This window comes from Camelus ferus, chromosome 13 (assembly GCF_009834535.1).
Source record: "Camelus ferus isolate YT-003-E chromosome 13, BCGSAC_Cfer_1.0, whole genome shotgun sequence".
Classification (NCBI taxonomy): domain Eukaryota; kingdom Metazoa; phylum Chordata; class Mammalia; order Artiodactyla; family Camelidae; genus Camelus; species Camelus ferus.
Window position 1 is genome coordinate 6,315,257 of NC_045708.1, and position 19,482 is coordinate 6,334,738.

Here is a 19,482-nt window from a genome sequence, read left to right on the forward strand (position 1 = left end):
TGTAACTCCTCATCACCCAGCTCGAATTCCAGTGCATATGTGTGTACTGGGGGACGTGATCAGTGGACACCAACCTCTTTAGGCTCTACTTCGGGGGAAGCCAGTTTCATCGAGCAGTCTAGAGAGCATCACCGCAACCTGCAGCTTCTATGTGTCTGGACCAAGGTCTCAGAGGGAAGGGCAGGAGGCCCCAGGGACTCCCGTAATGCTGTCGCTTTCAGGGCAGGAGAGGAAGAAGCCCCTCCCTCACTGAAACCACAAGGGAATGTCCAGCATAGAGAAATCTACAGACAGAACCTAGATTGGTGGTGACTTAGGGCTGGGGCCAGGGGACAGGAAGATAGTTGGGTGATAGCTGAAGAGTACACGGTTTCCTTGTGAGGTGATTTTTTAAAAAAAACCTAACATTGAAGTAGGTGATAGTTTCCCGTATCTATGAATATATTAAAAACAACTGAACTGTACACTTTAAATGGGTGAACTGTATGATATGTGAATTATATCCCCCCAAAAAATTCTTTAAAAAAAATCCACAAGGGAGACTGGAGAAACTCTGGGATAGAAGCCAAAGAAATAAAATTCTCTGAAGAAAACAGCAAGAAAGCTCAATTTTCATCTACAAGTTTTCAGCAACATTCCTGCAGTCTCAGTCCTCGCCTTGACCTCGTGCACATCTCTTAGGTTTGTGCCCAAACTGTCCCCCAAGGAGAGGTCCGAAATCTCAGCACATCTCAGAGGAGGTGGAGAAAAGGTGGGGAAGGACCAGGCAGAGCCCTGTCCAGCCCCTCTGCCCTGAGTCGGTAACATGGTCTCGGCCGCCCCCTGGCGGACACTGGGAACTGCGCCTTAGAAAGGGGCATCTGGAGAGAGCTGGCGGCTGGACAAGTCTGAATATCCTGGCCCACGCTTCCCAGCCCGCAAGGGTGCTTACCGGTAATGAGTCCCTTTGCACCCAAAGAAGATCAGTCATAGTCCCTGTCTGACCGTTTTGTTTTTTAATCTAAAATCTTTTTATTATGGGGCATTAATTATGGAGAATTACAAACATTTTTTTTAATACAGAAATAGTCCAATGAACTCCTAGGTCGCCACCGCTCTGCTTCAACAACATGTGGCGAGCCTCATCCTCATTTTCATCTTGACCTCCATCCACACCCTCCAACAGTCTTATTTTTAAAGCAAATCTCAGAGAGCATGTTATTCCATCTATAAATATTTCCAGATGCATAAAAGATAAGACTCTTTTTAAACTCACTACAATACTACTACCACACACACAAAATTCTTCAAAAAAGTTAAATTATTAGTGTCATATTATCAACAGTCTCCTCAATGCCAAAAATCCTTCTTTTCTTTTTTTGACAGTCTGTTTGAATCAAGATTCACCAGATTGGTTGATCTGACATTTAAATTTCTTTTTTTTTTTCTATAGGTTCCCCATTCACCTTGCAAATTTATTTGTTGAAGAAAACTGCTTTTCTATTTTTTCCAGCTTTATTGCAATATAATTGACCAAAAAGTGTATACATTAAGGTGTACAATGTAAAGATTTGATATATGTATGCATTGTGAAATGATTGCCATAATCATGCTAATTAACACATTCATCACTTCACATAGTTGTCTTTGTTGGGGGGGTTGGTGATGAGAACACTTAAGATATATTGTCTCAGCAATTTTCTATTTTAACACATAATTTGGATTTGCTAGTGGCCTGAGATTGCAGCCGTGTTAATGAACCAAGGGAGCAGGGCCACAGGTGGACCGTGCTCTGTGATTTGACTACAGAGGTTGCATTTGTTTTCCTGTTCCAGGTTCCCCAGCTCTCTGTGGTTCTATTACTTTTATCATAGAAAAATGATTTTTTAAACCAGAAAATGCACCCGACACACTGTCAGAGAAACATGAAAAATACTGTGTAATTGACAGCTTTCATAAGCCCAGAACCTGAAATTTGTCAAAGTCTTTCCGAGGTTTCTGAGCCTGTGAAGGAGGTGGTGTGAGATCCTGAGTCCATGTTTGAGCAGGTGAGGCCCCTGCTCAGTCCCACGGGGAGCCCTCGACCCCTCCCTCTGAGCTGCCCCTCTTCCCTGAGCTCGGATGCCCTCCTCTTCTCCCTCCAGAACAGTCTGCCCTCCTCCAGCCCTGGCAGCTCTATCACATGGCCTGTTCGCTGGCAGCACCCCGACTTCCAAGGCAACATCAGTGACATTAAATATTGTGACTGACTCAGATGTCACTCTGGGCCAACTTGGCCCTTTGAAATTTAGACAAACAAGGCTCAAATGCTCTGACTTCACAACCTGCTCCAGACTAAAACCCCAAACATGGACACGACATTCTCTACTCATACCTCTGCCCCTACCCCATGGATCCCACTCCACTCTCCCCACTGGGGGCGCCACCTCCATTCAGCTTCCGGTCAGCAGACCTGTTCCCTTTGCCAGTTTCCTCCAGAATCCAATCACACTCAGATGTCCTGGAATCGGTGCTTTTACTACGGTCCAATGGCCAGGTGGGTGGGGGCTCCTTGACCCCCTCCTCAGAGGGCGCGAGGGTGGCTCTTTAGCTGGGCTGAGGCTTAGAGCACATTTACAGAAAAGCTATCATCAGCTGTCTGAGGAGAGCACTGAAAAACAATCCAGAAAGATGTTATTAATAAATACTTTATCCTTACAAACAGGTTACTTAATACGGTTTTTTAGTAGAATTTAGAACTTTCCCCTAATGGCCAATCAATCAGTTATTTCACCAGTACATTACCACTTTGTCTTAATTTCTTCCTTTTATGAATTAAACAGTAGTCCCATCAACTTGGGAATTTGAAACACATACTTTGCCAATTTTTTATCCTTATTTGGGGTTCCCAGAGGAGATGAGAGTGGATAAAGCCCCTCCAAGTGCTGGCACTCAGCCTCTCTCAAAAACCAGAGGCGGGAGGGCCCTTCCTGGACTTTCTGCCCCTTGATGGAGGGTCCCGAGAGAGGACCTGTCTGTATATCCAGCCCTAGCAGTTCAGCTTAGCGGGGTGGGCTGCCCCAGGCTGGTGCGGACTCTCCACAGGAGAGAAGGGTTAGCTCCTTCCGCATCTGTGTGTGTGTGGGGGGGGTGTCCTGGGAGAGCCCGAGGGGCGTGGGGTTGGGGGGAGACAGGTGATAAAGGGTAGGGGTCTCCATCCCCGGTAGGGTTGGTTATGGATGGGTGGAAGTGTTTGGAGCACAATCCCGCAAGCATCCAGCAATCCTGACCTGGAGATGGCAACCCCAGAACCCAAGCAGGAGAAAGCTGGGAGGAAACTCAGGGTGGCCACCTTTGGGGACACTTGATGAATACATCGTAGTGCCCACCCCTGGCAAAGCCCCAGCAGAAGCAGCTGCAGATGCGAGCGTGGCCCAGCCCCAGGAGACGGCCCGAGCAGCCCCCACTGCGGCCACCAGGGGGCGCAGAGGCGCCAGCAGGAACCGCAGGGAACTGCCAACTCCCTCCAGGCTTCGACTGAGGTCCTGCTGTGCACTGAGCTTCCACCCATATCACCTTGGTAGTCTTCACTGGCGCTCACGGGAGGTGCAGGCACTGCTACCCCCATTTACAGACGGACACCGACTTGCCCAGGTTCCCAGCCCAGACGTAGTCTGCCCAGAGATAGGAGACCACCAGCCTTTGCTTTACAGTCACCATCGCCCCCACCTCCCCAGTGTCCCCTCCAAGGCTGATGAGGCCTAGGGAGGTGAGGATGACTCGGACAGGGCTGGACGTGGGACAACTGCGGTTCTCGGCCTCTCTAGAAAGCCTCTCCTGGAGGCCCCGCTCCTGTGAGCCCCAGCTTTCCCTCCAGTCCCAGCTCAGAGACTGATGGCGGGGGTGAGGGGGGGACTCACTGAGGGGTTTTTGGCTGAATGAATAAGTTTTAATAGACTTTATTTTTTAGAACAGGTTTAGGTTCACAGCAAAACTGAGCAGAAAGCTCAGAGATTTCCTATTTACTCCCCCACCCCCACCCCCTTACACGCTCGGACTCCTCAGTGTCAACATCCCCCACCAGAAATGGTACTTCTTAAAAATTATTCTTATTTTTTATCGAAGTGTGGTCAATTTACAATGTTAGTTTCAGGTGTACAGAAAAGCGATCCAGTTATACAAATACATACTTTTTTTCAGATTCTTTTCCATTACAGCTTATTACAAGAAACTGAATGTCGTTCTCTGTGCTATACAGTAGGTCCTTGTTGTTTACCTATGTATAGTAGTGTGTATATGTTCATCCCAAACTTCTAATCTGTCCCTCGCCTGCCTCACCCATCCCCTCCAGTAACCATAAGTTTGTTTTCTTTGTCTGTGAATCTATTTCTGGTTTGTAAGTAAAATTTGTATTTTTTTAAGATTCCAGATACAAAAGACATCATATGATATTTGTCTTTCTCTGTCTGACTTACTTCACTTAATATGATAATCTCTAGATTCATCCATGTTGCTGCAAATGGCATTATTTCATTCTTTTTATGGCCAAGTAGTATTCCATTGTATATATACACCACAACTTCTTTATCCAGTCATCTGTTCACGGACATTTAGGTTGTTTGCAAGTCTTGGTTACCGTAAATAGTGCTGCTATGAACATTAGGGTGCATGTATCTTTTCAAATTAGAGTTTTCTCCAGATATATGCCCAGGAATGGGATTGCTGGATCATATGGTAAGGTTATTTTTAGCTTTTTAAGGAACCTCCAAACTTTCCTCCACAGTGGCTGCACCGATTTATATTCCCACCAACAGTGTAGGAGGGTTCCCTTTTTCCCACACCGTCTCCAACATTTATCATTTGTAGACTTTTTAATGATGGCCGTTCTGACTGGTGTGAGGTGATTCCTCATTTTAGTTTTGGTTTACATTTCTCTGACAATTAGCATTATTGAGCATCTTTTCGTGTGCCTGCTGGCCATCTGGATGTCTTCTTTGGAGAAATGTCTGTTTAGGTCTTCGGCCCATTTTTCGACTGGGTTGCTTGTTTTTTTTATATTAAGCTATATTGCTTTCCCAGGCAAAGGGAGTCACAGCAGGCTCATGCCTTACAGACTGTGCGCCCGTCTTGGGGCTGGGGTCCTGCGGCTTTACAGAAAAATGGGAGCAGGAGGGTGATAACAATCAGGGCGTTTTACAGGGTGTTACATTCTTTTCATCTTGATAAGAACTTGCTGTTGTTATGGGGGAATTGAGGACAGTTTGCCCATTTTCTTGAGGTTCAGTCCATGACCTTCTTTCAAGACCTCTAGGGTAAAAGGTAAGTTATTCTAAGAAAAGAGTGCAGAGGGAGGGGAGCGGGTTAGCTAGGAGTGCAGGCCTGAAGCACTCAGCAGCCCTCTTGTCGGTTTTCTCCGCTCTCTCAGCCCTGTGGGAGGGCCTCTGCGACGCAATTTTTCTCCAGCTTGTGGGCCGCCCACCCAGGAGTTGTGGGACCCGATTATGTCACAAGCAGTCCCCTCCTACTGTCCCACTGTGGATCCCTCTTTATGTTTCCAGTCGAAGAAGGTCTTTTTTGCTGGGTTCCAGTCTTTTTTTTTTCCAATGGTTGCTTAGCAATCAGTTGTGGGTTTGTTGTGATTGTGAGAGGAGGGGAGCTTGTGGTCCTGCGACTCCGTCATCATGATGAGAAATCCCAGTACTTCTGTTATAATCATTGAACATGTGTTGACACATCATCAAAGTTCATACTTCACATTGGGGTTCATTCTTCGTGGTGTATTCTATGGGTTTTGATGAATGTATAGTGACATCGATGAATGTGTCCACCACTGTAGTGTCAAACAGAGCAGTTTCACTGCCCAAAAATTGTCTGTGCCCCACTGCTAACCCCTCCCTCCCCCCAACCCCTGGCACCCACTGGTCTTTTTACCATCTCCATAGTTTTGCCTTTTCCAGAATGTCATATATGTAGTTGGAATCATAAAGTACATAGCCTTTTCACATTGGCTTCTGTCACTTGGTAACACACATTTAAGTTTCCCTCTATGTCTTTTCATGCCTTGATGGGTCATTTCTTTTTAACCTTGAATAATATTCTATTGTCTGAATGTCCCACAGTTCATTTATCTATTCAGCTACTGAAGGACATACTGGTTGCTTTCAAGTTTTGGCAGTTCTGAATAAAGCAGCTGTAAACATCCATGTGCAGGGTTTTGTGTGGACTAAGTGTTCAGTTCCTTTGGGTAAATACCAAGGACTGCAGTTGCCAGATCTTATGGTAAGAGTATGTTCAGTTCCGTAGGAAACTGTCAAACTGTCTTCCAAAGCGGCTGCACCATTTTGCATTCCCACCCGCAAAAAATGAGCATTCCTTTTGCTCCGCGTCCTTGCCAGCGTTTGGTCAGTGCTCTGGATTTTGGCCATTCTGATAGGTGGGTAGTGATACGTCATTGTTGCATTAATTTGCATTATGTCTAGTGACATAGGGTGTTGAACATCTTTTCAAATGCTTATTTGCCATCCGTAGATCTTCTTCAGTGAGGTGTCTATTCAAATCTTTTGCCATTTTATAACCGAGTTGTTCGTTTGCTTAGTATTGAGTTTTAAGAGTGGTTTCGTACATTTTTGATAACAATGCTTTATCAGATGTGTCTTTTGCAAATATTTTCTCCAAGTTTGTGGCTTGTCGTCTCATTCACTCAACATTACTCTTTACAGAGCAGAAGTTTTTAATTTTAATGGAGCCTAGCTTATCAATTCTTTTTTTCATGGCCAGTGCCTCTGGCATGATATCTGAAAATTCATCACCATGTGCAAGGTCACACAGATTCTCTCCTATGTCATCCTCAAGAAATTTTGTAGTTTTGCATTTTGCATTTAGGCCTATCATCTATTTTGAGTTAACTTTTGGAAGAGAATAAAATCTTGTTCGTGAAGCCTTTCTCGGTTGTCCTTTCTGCCAGGCAGACTTAGTCGCCCCGTTGTCCTTGCTTTTGTAGCACTGGCTGCCCACCTTTGTGCACACTATGGGGATGTCCCGGACCCGAAGTACAGCTCCCTAGGAGAGTGGCGTGCTGGCCTCTCGGTGGCCACCATGTCCCACCAGGCAGCCTCGACTCCTGCTTTCAGTTCCAACTGCGTCTGCCCATCCTCCCCCCGGTGCCAGCCTGAGACCTTTCCCCTATTCCCTCCTTCCTGCTGCAAATGCTGTCATCTCCAGCCTTCTCCCAGGACTGGCCTGTCATCATCTGAAGCACCCCTGCAAGCAGGCAGTGGCACTGGGGCACTGGTGGCCTGGGCAGGGCACCCTACTCTGATTGGGCAGGATGCACACAGCACACATTAAAGGAGCACCATTCACATCACGGCATCATGGATTTGTGCGCTGAGAGCACCAGTTTCCTGACAATCAAGGATCTTGAGGAAGGGATGCCTTTTACTAATTTTCCCAGGGCAGTGGCCCTGGGCCTGAGGGAGCCGAGGCTGGAGGGAGCCAGCTGCCTCGTGCACTGGACAACACTGAGGACGCTGGGTGCGGTGAAGTCGAGGGAAGGCGGAGGGAGGCAGAGCATGACTCCAGCTGCAGCCGCAGCCCTGCCATTCCCCCGTCCTGTACTTTCTGCTCCTGGTGGCCAGCAGACCAGATGTGAGAGGCTACTGGTTAATGGAGGCCTCCAGGCAGCTGTGAGCAGCTTTTACCATGAACTGTGGGCGTGTAGACTTTCAAAGTCAAATGTGGGTGAAGGGACATCTAGCAGGGAGGCTGAAAACGAGGCTCAGTCTTGGGTATGGGGAGCTGTGGGTGTGGGTCAGCTGTGCATGACCTTGGACAAGTTATCTAATTTCTCAGCTTCCAAATCTGTGGGTTTGGGCCTACCCCATGGGCCTTTTGCAGAGAAGAAATACAACTTTGCATGTAAATCGCTTAGCACAGTAAACCTGGAGACAGGCAACCATCAGAGACTAAAAGAGCAGTGGGAGGGAGGCCCAGCACCAGGCCCTGAGACTCTGAGGAGCCCAGAGAATTGTTTTAATTACTTCATCAAAGCAGAAGAAAAAAGTGAATATATTAATGATAAACACAGAGCAGCCAATCCAGCCTGAAATATGTTTCTCTTTATACCAATGCAATGATAAAATACAATTTTTAGGTTTTGTTTTTTGTTTTTTAATGAAGAAAGGAAGGGATCCGTGAAAGCAGCAGTTCTCAGGGCCCATGGAAGTCACAGCACAGCTCTGAGTCCTACGCTGTACCTTCTGGGGGCCTTTCTCTGGGGACGTCTGCCTACTTTGTAAATAACAAGGAAGCTCTGACATACCCTCTCTGAAATAGACACAATCAATGACAAATTCTAAGCAGATGCTCTCGGGGGCATCCCCCACCCACACAGCCCCAACTGTTGTCCCAGGGGAGAGTGGCAGACAAACCACACATTTGTCCCTCCGAGGCCTTGACTAGAGGGTGTCACACAAGTACTGATCAGTGATTTGATTCTGGGTTTCCCTGGCTGTGTTCAGATTCAGATTCAGAATCTCACTGTTTAAAAAAGGAAAAAAGAAAAAAAAAAAAACTTGGCATCAGAGACTCAAACAAACCGGACTGATCCAGGAGTGCTGGCAGCAGCCGGAGCTTATAAATAACCGTGCTGCCCCGGTCCGGGCCCCGGACGAGCCACACCCACCGGCCACCCTGCCTGGGCCTCGGCTGTCACCCTTGGCATCAGCAAGCTGCTATTTGCTGCAAGAGGAGGAGGGAGCAGCCAGCGGGAGGTGGCTCAGGTGACTTTCATGGGTATGTTTGTTCTGGCCTGACAGGTGGACAGGCTCCCAGGCGGCCAGCGTGGGAAAGGTCACTGGGCTAAAGTTACGTGAACGGGTGTCCCTCTGAGCCCTGTACCCTGGGACCGAACTTGTTTACTTTATTACGAAATGTTTAACCAATGCTGCTGTCTTCTGGGGTGAAAGGGCAAGAGATGAGGGGTACACCTGGGCAGCCTCCTAAGAGCCATCCATCCTTCAGAGTTGTGGCGGGGTTCAGGGCCGAGGGGGGTCCCTACCCTCTGGGGGGTCTCAGCCCACAGCCCCTGTGCACTGTCTGTGACCACTGTCCCTTCTCGCAGGCCCTGTCTCTGCCCTGCCAAGCTGTCAACAACTTGCCATCACTCTTGCTTACACACATCAGAATGAAGCAACATGGGGCGGGGGAGGGTATAGCTCAGCTGGAGAGCGCGTGCTTAGCATGCACAAGGTCCTGGGCTCAATCCCCAGTACTGCCATTAAAAAAACAACAAAAATGAAGCAACAAGCCAGCTTCGAACCTGCATGTCACCACCTGAATCAGACACAGCGTCTCCCTGCGCAGGGAAATGATGCTTTCTGGGGCCACTTTGGGGCCACTTCCGGGTCTGACCTCCTGTTCCCAACCTGACTGAGCACCCCTCCTCTGACTCAGGTGCTGTAGGGGTTGGCAGGGACGGGAAGAGCTGCTGAGGGAGAGGACCTTCTGGGCAGGGCACTAGGAGACCCGCCTCTCAGCTCACTTCCAGGCCTGGCCACTAAGGTTTAGATTTAACCCTTTGATCCCCTGGTGGGCCTCAGGTCCCTGCAGTGCTAGTGCACAGAATGGAAGATCTCGGGGCTCGGGATCGAGACGCTGTACAAGCTTTTGGTTATTAATTTATTTTAGCAGGGAGATAATTATGTTTACTTATTTATTTTTAGAGGCGGTACCGGGGACTGAACCCAGGACCTTGTGCATGCTAGGCATGCGCTCTACCACTTGAGCTATACCCCGCCTCCACCCTAGACGCTGTACAAGTTAGGTTCCCAACATGTGAGTATTAGGTAACCTAGACAGGAGCCCTGGGGGTGCTGACTGCAGAGCAGGTCCCTACCTGGCCCCCGCCAGGTCACAGCCTCCAGTGCGTCTCCCTCCCACGTGGGCACAATGGGAGTAAAAGTGTCCATCGCACAGGCTGTTCCAAGGATGAGATGGTTTAAGTAGGTTAACACTTGGCCTACATAGTCCCCAGCACATGGTAAAAGCGGCTTTATTTTTAAATATGTGATGGATGAAGTACAGAGACTGAGGACTGTATTAATTTCCTGGGGCCGTAACAAATTCCCACTAACTGGGTGGCTTTAAACCACAGAAACATACTTTGTCGCAGTTCCAGAGGCCAGAAGTCTGAAAGCAAGGGGTCAGCTGGACCCCGCTCCCTCCAGAGGCCCTCCCCTCAATAGCTCCCGTGGCTCCCGCCTTCCCTGCCTTGAGGCAGTCTCACCCGGCCCTTTCCTCCGTGTGTCTCCTCTTCCATCTTTTATGAGGACACCAGTCATTACATGTAGGGCCACACCGATCGTCCAGGATGATCTCCAGTGGAGATCCTGCATTACGTCTGCAGAGACCCTCTTTTCCAAGGTCACATTCGCAGGTTCCAGGGTGGACATATTTCTCATGTGGGGGAAGTGCCACCATTCAACCCACCACAGGGCCTAATACTGAGGAGAGATAATGGTGAAAGGGAAGATAAATCAGCCGCTTCTACGCCCACCAGAGGTGGCCAGGGCCCCAGGAGACACAGGTGTCCACTTCACCACGGACGTGCTGAGAGGTGACGAGCAAGGTCGAAAGGTCTGCAGGCAGAGCTGGAACTTGAGGGAGAGTGAATTCTCTGTAACTGCTCTAAAAATCCACCTGGCCTTTCTCTGCCACCCCTTGTGACAGGTCACTGTCATTGAGAACAGATGCATATGACACGGTGCGTGTGACACTCCCTCCCAGATTAGCTTCTGGAACCACTTTCTTTGTCTGTTTTGCTGCTGTTCCCTTACCATGTGGCTGTAATCACATCCACGTTTGCTCTCGCCTCAGAAGGTGGTCCCCCTCCCAGGCAGGGCCACAGCCCTGCCGTCGGGGCGAAAATTCTATCACTTGCAAGATTGTCCCAGGTTCCAATCCCAAGTTCATGTCCTAGAGCAGAGGGACGTGAGGGTCCGAACCTGAAACGAATGACTGTGTTTTCTATGTGCACGACCTCCTCCCTTTTCATTCCTGCTCAATCTCTGGGACCCACAGCCTAAAAGACCTCACAGGTGTGTGTGGCCAGCTCCTGTGTAAAGCAGTTCTAGGCACCTTTACTTTTTTTTTATTGCAGAATTTTAGATGTGGAAGAGATCTGGGAGTTCAACTCTTTTAAAACTTAATCCTTCAGTGAAAAACCAGAGAAGCAAGCATCTGCTGCCGTTCATACAACCCCAGCCAGTTTGCACCAGAAGCTGGGTCAGGACTCAGGTTGACGTCCAGCCCGTTAGCTGTTTGACTGGGCCACACTCCCTCTTCATTGTTCAAGTACTTAGTTGATTTTGTTGGACTGAAGTTTGTTTTCCAACATTTAAAGAAAGTTAAAAAGCAGAAGGAAATTAGAATAAAGCCTACCTTAGAATTCTTGCAACAAACACACCTCGTTTATTAGTCAAACACATCCACATATTTTGTGTATTTTTACTTAAACAAAGAATAGGATAATTCTAATTTTAAATATAATGGCCACAAGCATTAGTTTACATAATACAAACTACTGAATTAATTTTTGGCCTGACTGAATATATACATAGAAGCCTGGCTATTTTTGTAAGTGGTTACGCCAGCTAATAGGCCACATGGAAGAAAGACGAATGATCAAACAATTTAGAAAAGTCAAACTATAAGGATTACTCAATTTTAATTTTCCACTCCTTGACAATTTTCTAAGGAATTCAGTTTCAAACTGGAATTAATTCTAGGCACCTTTAAATATACCTCCTTGGCTGGTCCTGAGTCAGTCTGAAGCCCAAGTTGGGGCTGTCACAAAAGTAACCCTGTAACTCTGAGTCAATCTGAGATTCACAAATGAGTGTTACTAATCTAAATGGATATCTCCTTGAAGCAATCCCTAAGAGTATTGTTTTGGTTTGGTTTGTGACAGTCTTATTAAGCTGTAATTCACCAACCATACAATTCACCCATCTAAAGTGTACAATTCAATGGTTTTTAGTACATTCACAGACTTGTGCTACCATCACCACAATCAGTGTTAGAACATGTTCATCACTCCCAAAAGAACCCCCCTACCCCTTAGCCATCACCCCTGATTTTCCTGCCCCTCAGCCCCTGACAACCACTGATCTTCATTTCTTTCTATAGAGTGGCCTGTTCTGGACATTTCGTGTAATGGAATCAGAGAATTCGTGGCCTTTGTGTCTGGTTTCTTTCACGCAGCGTGTTTTCAAAGTTCATCCATGCTGTAGTCCGTATCAGCACTTCACTCCTTTTCATGCTGAGTAAGATTCCACTGGGTGGACACAGCATATTTCGTTTATTCATTCATCAGTTGATGGACATTTGGGTTTTTATGCCATCTGGTTATTATGAGTAATGCTGCCACAAGTATTCATGTGAGCAAGTTTGTCAACATTGCTTTCATTTTGGAATCACCAGCCAGAAAATGTACTAATATCCTTAAGAAAACCACATGCACTATCTTGTCTGAAACACGAGGAGAGCTTGGGTTATAAAACCTTCGAAGCCTGTACATAAAGGTGGATGCGGCTTAAGGCTCGGGGACCCTAGCGGCGGTCCCCTCGTGGTCAAACACAAAATTTGCAAAAGTGAGATACTGAAATGCAGTCTCTTAAATATTGCTTCTTCCCATTCAGACTTTCCCTCCAACTATTGGTCCCTCCTGTCAGGGTGAGACAGGAGGGAAGAGGGCAGGGCACAGCCATTCAAGGAATGACACAGCAATGAACACCAAGATGGCAGAGATTCAGCTCCCAGTAGACCCTGAGGCCCAAGGTGGTGGGAGATTTGACTCCCAGTAGACCTTGAGCTTCATGATACGCTGATTGTAATACATTAGCATGGTGAACGGCACTCCCACAAACACCATGACAGTTCCGAGGCTGACCATAAAAGGTCAAAAAGTGGGTGGTGGGCCAATTCCTGGGAATCCCTGCCCCTTCCCCCAGATAGTTGGAATAATCCTCACTGGTTAGCATATAAAGTCACCAAGCCCATAAAAACTACCAACACCTCGCCTCACGGCCACTCTCCTTTCTGAGCGAGATGGACCTCACGCTGTCTATGGAGTGTGCACCTACTTTTACTTTAGACTGAGCACCCAACCCCTACACCACGTGGCCTTTCCCTTGCCTTCTGAAACTGCCTGCACTCTGCCTACGGAGTGCGCATCTCTCTGAATAAATCTACCTTTACTCACCTGTGGCTCACTCTTGAATTCTTTCCTGCTAGAAGCCAAGGACCCACACTTGGAGCAGCACGCCCCAGGGACTCAACTGAGACCTGGGACACTTCTCGCCCCACATTCTTTTTCCATATCAGGGGGACATGACAACGGCTGCAGCCCGTGTTTTGGGATCTCGCCAGGGGAAGGCAAGCTGGGTTTGGTGGAGCATATTCCTGTGGCTCGTAGTCAAGTCTGTGCATGTTAAGTTTTCATAGAAAAGGCTTCCAGAAACACCTCCGATACTCACTGCAGCTCAGCCTCCATGGTGATGGTGGTGCCGGGTCAGAGAGCCAGCAGCCAAAGGTAGGAAAAAGAACACTAGGAGACAGCCTGCCAGGCAGCTGATTAATTTTTTTAGTGTTTTTTTTTTTCCTGGGTTGATTTTTATTTTTTGTGTTTCCCACTTTGTGGTGATTTCTTCTTGTCTCTTGGTGGGCAGCAGAGCGCAAGGTTGGTTTGGGTCCTGCTGTGTTGGAGCAGCTGGGAGAACATCTTAGCGAGAGGTCCAGGGGAGCTCAGAAGGAGAGGACATTCAAAACAAGTCTGGGCGGGAGGTGTCCACGTGGAAGCTTGTTTACATCCTGAGAGGGAGCGAGTCACCAGGGAGAGACGTTGCAGAGTGGGGAGGGTGGACCCCAGCTTCCAGCCCCAGGAGGCGGCCACAGAGAAGGTGCAGGGCCCATGGGTTTAGCAACAAGGAAGCCACTGGGGACCTTGGCAGGAGCAGTTTCAGTGGCAAGGAGAGAAGTCAGGCTAAGGGCAAACACAGAGTTTGGCTAGGAAAGGGAGAAGACATGTGATGCTATGGTGGGAGGTGGTCAAGATGATTGGAGAGAAGAGTTTTCAAAGATGCTAAATGCTGGTGGACAGGAGCCCATGGAGAAAGTTGAGTTCAGTTAAAATGCAGAAGATGGAGACGGAAACAGATCTCTGGTTGTCAAGAGTTGGAAGGAGGGCTGAACAGGTGAAGCACAGGAGATTTGCGGGGAAGTGAAACTGTTGCGTGTGCACTGTGATGGTGGATGCATGAGCTTGGACATGGTCCAACCCTGGTGCTTTACAGCACAGTGTGAATCTGAATGGAGGCAAATTTTTTAAAAATCCCTTAGGAGGTTGGCGGATCCCAGCACGGAAGGCAGACTAAGGCAAAAGAATCTAACTGTACGAGAAATGTGTGACATAACCTCCCTGAAGGAGATGGGGGAGAAGAGGTGCTGCTCTAACACTCTGGGGGTGAGTGGTGACCCTGAGACTTTAGACATAGTCTTTAGACAAAAGGAGCGGCACATAGCGCTGTCCTCTTGTTGGTAAAGTCGTTTTTCATGGTGAACAGGCTAACAATCCTGAACCACCCCACGTGGATACTGGGATTAAATAAACAAGTAAAGTGATGCTGGGTGGTGGGAGCCCAGGTTCTCACTGTCGGAGAGGGAAGTTACTGACAAGCCATGGGGGAGGCTAGAAGGAAACATACGGTTTAGAGTTGGAGATGTCCATAGTAATTCATGTTTAGCTCATACAAATATGGATGGATAAACACAGAAATCACAGATACGTGTATATACACAAATTACTTATATTTGCACAAGCATTTCCAGTTTTGTCCCTTGAGAGAGCCAGAAGCAATGACACCCAAGTAGCGGCGAGCACACACAGCACCCAAATCTGGGTTTTTAAGCCCATTCTCCTACAGAGACACCGGGGCTCCTTGGAGAAGTGGCTGATCGTAGCCTGGGAGAGGAGCCTGGGCATCTTGTAAGGCCAGACAGAAGGTAAGGAAGCGCTCCAGAAGCAAAATGATGGAGGCCACATCAAAGGGACACAGAAGCAACTGAAAGAGCTCCCGGGGGCCGAGGTTGAAAAATCTGACAACAGAATAGGTACTGCATTTGATAACAACTCAAAGAAAAAAATAAACATCCGTGAGTTCATACTGGTACAAATAAATGATTGAATGAGTAAATAAGTGGGGGAGAGAAATCTCCTGTACGGGAGAATTCTAAACAACTGATGTAGATATCCACCCCTTAAGGAGGTGAAGCATGACTCCCTGCCCACTAAGTATGGATGCGTCGAGTGACGCCTTCCAACGGGCACAGTGTGTGGTGAGACAAACAGACACCTGGCAGACACCACCTCAGCCAAGTGGTCAAGGTCAATGCCAACGGTGGTATGTTGCTATGACAGCACGTATCCTCAATATGACGTGATGAGAATGACTCTTTGTCTCTATGTCTTCCTCCCAAGAACCCAGAAACACCAGTCTAGTCATAAGGAGAAAAACAAAACAAAACACCACACAAACGCAAAATGAGGGACAGTCTACAGAAAGGCCTGACCAGTACTTCTGGAAACTGCTTATCAAAGACAAGGAAAAAGTCGGAGAAACTGTCACAGCCAAGAGCAGCCTAAGGAGACATGACAACAAAATGTCATGTGATGCCCTGGGTAGGATCCTGGAGCAGAAAAAGGATCTTAGGTAAAAACTAAGGACATTTGAATGAAGTACGGACTTTAGTTAATAATGATGTATAATGGGGTGGGAAGGTTGAGTCCGAGAACTCTGTCTACACTTTTCTGTAAATCTAAATGATTCTGAAAGTAAAAAGTTTATTTAAAAACAAAACCAAACAACAAGTTTATACTGTATGACACAGGGAACCACATTCAATATCTTGTAGTAACTTATGGTGAAAAAGAATATGAAAACGAATAGATGTATGTTCACGTATGACTGAAGCATTATGCTGCACACCGGAAACTGACACAACATTGTAAACTGACTATACTTCAATAAAAATATACTTTAAAAAATAAATGAAAATAAAAACAGAACCCAAATGGAGAAAGGATCACGGATGGAGCTGGAGGGGGTGGAGGAGCACTTGGCCTGGGGCAGGGAGGACCCGTCTCCACCTCCCGGGAGAAGAGGGTACCTGGCAGGAAGCCACGGGCGGAGTTCAAGGCAACAGCCCGTCATCTGTTTTCTCTTTGCAGCCAAGCTGGTGCCAGTTGTGGGCCGAGGGGGCTGGTGGGGTCCTAGCAGAGTGGAGGGTTTGCCAAGGCCCTTGCTGGGAAAGCGCCCAGCTGAGGGTAGAGAGCTTGAATGCGCCAGCATCACCTACCAAACTATGGAATAATGAGCATTTCACTTCCCTACTCTTGGGGGAAAAACAAACAAAAACGCAGCTATTTTTCACTGCTTCCCTTTCGCCACTTTGACACTGGGCTCTGAGGCTGGACACTTAGAGTCCTCTGCTCTGGGACCAAGTTCAGAGTTTTTTGGTCTCCAAAAGGAGTTGAATTGTCTGCAGCTGGGGCATCAGGGAGTGGCAGGCAGGGAAGGGGCAGACTAAGAGCTGCCCTGTGCCTTTGGGGCCCAGGTGGAACAGCCACCTGGAGGATGGGGGAGGGGGGCAGACTCTGGGGCCAGGTGGGAGTGGGGCTCCCAGCCTCATGTAGCAGAGGGCAGCGAGGATGGAGGGCAGATCGCAGTGACTGGTGAGGCCAGAAGTTCCAGAGGTCCTGCCCCAATGTCTCAGTGGCCTCAGAAGACCCTCAGCACCTCTGCAGGTGGGAAGGCAGGAGGCTGAAGCTGCAGTAATGAAACAGCAGGACCCTGTGGGGTCCTCTCTGGTACAAATCCTTTCCGTATCTCCCCTTCTTGTTTGTTAAAAAACTGAATGGCTGTGGATTTCTGACCACCTCCCTGGGGTGGGTGGTACCTGGGCAGTAATTCACGCTGAACACTGTACTTTCATTCCAGATGAAAGTGCCAACATCACAGCCTCCCTCCAGGATATGAGAGGTCAGGTCCATGCAGTGCGTGATTTTAATGCCTACACTGCTGAAGTCATGTCGAGAGTCTCCAAATGGTTCTCCAATCTGTTTTCCTGGATTCCCCAGAGATGAAGATCTATTTTCTCAGGGATATTTCGGTTTCTCCTCTCCCTGTTGTTTCTAGTTCTAGGAGCCTGTTTACTTTTCAGACTTAGACTTTGCTGTTTTCCTCTTCTCTGTAAAAGGGCCACTAAGACGGTTCCAAAACCCCCTGAGAATTGGTGTGCTCATGTTCATTCCTTCCGTCGGAAGAACCCCCGGACAATGCCCCAGTTGAGCAGGATGCAGCCGGAGGAGACCGGCCCCCCATTTCTCTTTTTCCACAGGGATGGAGGGAATGAACTGCCAGTGGGGATTTGAAAGAGGAGAAAACTGACAAGACGGCTGCTGAGTGCTTCAGGCCTGCACCTCTAGCTAAAGTGATCTTAGGACTAACCCGCTCCCCTCCCTGTGCACTCTTTTCTCAGAATAACTTATCCTCTTACCCTAGAGGTCTTAAAAGAGGGTCATGGATTGAACCTCAAGAAAATGAGCAGACCCTCCTGAATTCCTCCACAACAACAGCAAGTTCTTATCAAGATGGAAAGAATATAACACCCTATATAATGCCCCGATTGTTATTACCCTCCTGCTCCCATTTTTCTATAGAACTGCAGGACCCCATCCCCAAGACGGGCTCACAGTCGGCAAGGCATGAGCCTGCTGTGACTCCCTTTGCCTGGCAAAGCGACAAAGCTGTGCAACAGTAATTCCTAAAAATGAATTTCCCTTCCATGGGCCCCAGAGCAGATACACTTTGATTTAAAGAAAAGCAAGAAAATTAAGTGTCACAGATTGAATTGTGTCTCCCCACCCCCAAGGAAAATTCTTGCGTTGAAATTGTTGTCGAACCCAAGTCCATGTGCCCAATGCGTGATGGGGCCAAACAGACTGAAATGTCAGAGTTTGGAGCAGAGAAAGGTTTATTACAGGGCCAAAAAAGAAGACAATGGGCAGCTCATGCTCAAAAGACTCAAACTCCCAGATGGCTTTTAGACAAGGGTCTTTAAAGACAGTGTTTTGGGGTTGAATGCCTCAGCAGCTCTTTTTTTTTTTTTTTTTTTTTTTTTTGCGGGGGGTGGTTAATTTTGCCAGGAGGTAATTAGGTTTTTATTTATTTACTTATTATTTTAATGGAGGTACTGGGGATGAACCCAGGACTTCGGGCATGCTAAGCACGCACTCTACCACTGAGCTATATACCCTCCCCCCTCATCAGCTCTTGGACCTTCTTTTGACTGACTGGTGGTGAGGTAATAGTGTGATGTTTCCAGCAACTCAATCATCAGCCTTCCAGTTCCAATCAGTCTGGGATCTAGTGATGCAGTCATGTCCATGTCATCACCATCCTCCACTAGGTAAGGTTTATGTAGAAAAACTCAAAGATACGCATCAGACTGTTATCTCTACCCCTTGAGGAGGAACTAGGGATCCTTGTTCTAATCATTAACTGCTTGAGTCTGCTCTTTGGAACTCAGGGAAGGTCTAGGACACTAAACCCTTCTTTCTACAAACAAGAAACAGGAGACACAGAGGAGGCTTTGTACCCAGGAAGGACCCCCAGGGTCCTGCTCAGTTTCAATTCCCCCTTTTCTTGGATACCCCTCAATCCTGAGGGGAACGGGGACAGATCAAGAAACAGAATAAATTTTTGAATAGACAGGTTAATCATAAACTCAGCAGGGAAACTCAGTTTTAGGTGGACTCAGTTTCAGAAGCCCTAATTCCTGGTACCTCAGACGTGACTGTGTTTGGAGATAGGGCCTTGAAAGATGTGACTAAGGTTGAATGAGGTCCTATGGGTGGACTTTAATCCAGTAAGACTGGTGTCCGTCCCACCAGTAGACCTTGAGGCCCAAGGTGGCAGGAGCTTCGACCTCCGGGGGACCTTGAGCTTCATTACACACATTGTAATGTACTAGCATGGTGCATGACACACCCAGAGGCGTCACACACACACAGGTGCCATGACAGTTTGGAGACTAACCATGTAAGGTCAAGAGGAGGGCGGTGGCCCAGTTCCTTGGAATCCCCACCCGTTCCCCCCGAGCAGGTGGAATAATCCTCTCGGTTGTTAGCACGTAAAAACTAGCTACACTGTGCACCTTGCGGCCTCTCTTGCTCCTTCGCCTCCTAAGACAGCCCACACTCTGTGGAGTGTTCAGTTTACTTTAAACTAAACACCCAACCCCGGGCCTCTTGGCTGCTCTTGCCTTCTGACACAGCCTGCACTGTCTATGGAGTGTAAATCTCTCAAAATAAATCTACTTTTGCTCAACTATGGCTCGCTCTTGAATTCTTTCCTTCACGAAGCCAAGGACCCTCACGTGGCGGGGCGCCCCCCAGGGACTCAGCAG

At 47.8% G+C, this 19,482-nt stretch overlaps 1 long non-coding RNA gene across 1 annotated transcript; it reads left to right on the forward strand.

Moving 5' to 3' along the window:
* The first annotated feature begins 13,491 nt into the window (after nt 1-13,491).
* On the forward strand, nt 13,492-15,853 carry LOC116668156. Its single transcript, XR_004325224.1, has 3 exons — nt 13,492-13,549; nt 14,356-14,479; nt 15,494-15,853. It is a non-coding gene; the product is annotated as an uncharacterized LOC116668156 (long non-coding RNA).
* Nucleotides 15,854-19,482: the final 3,629 nt, after the last annotated feature.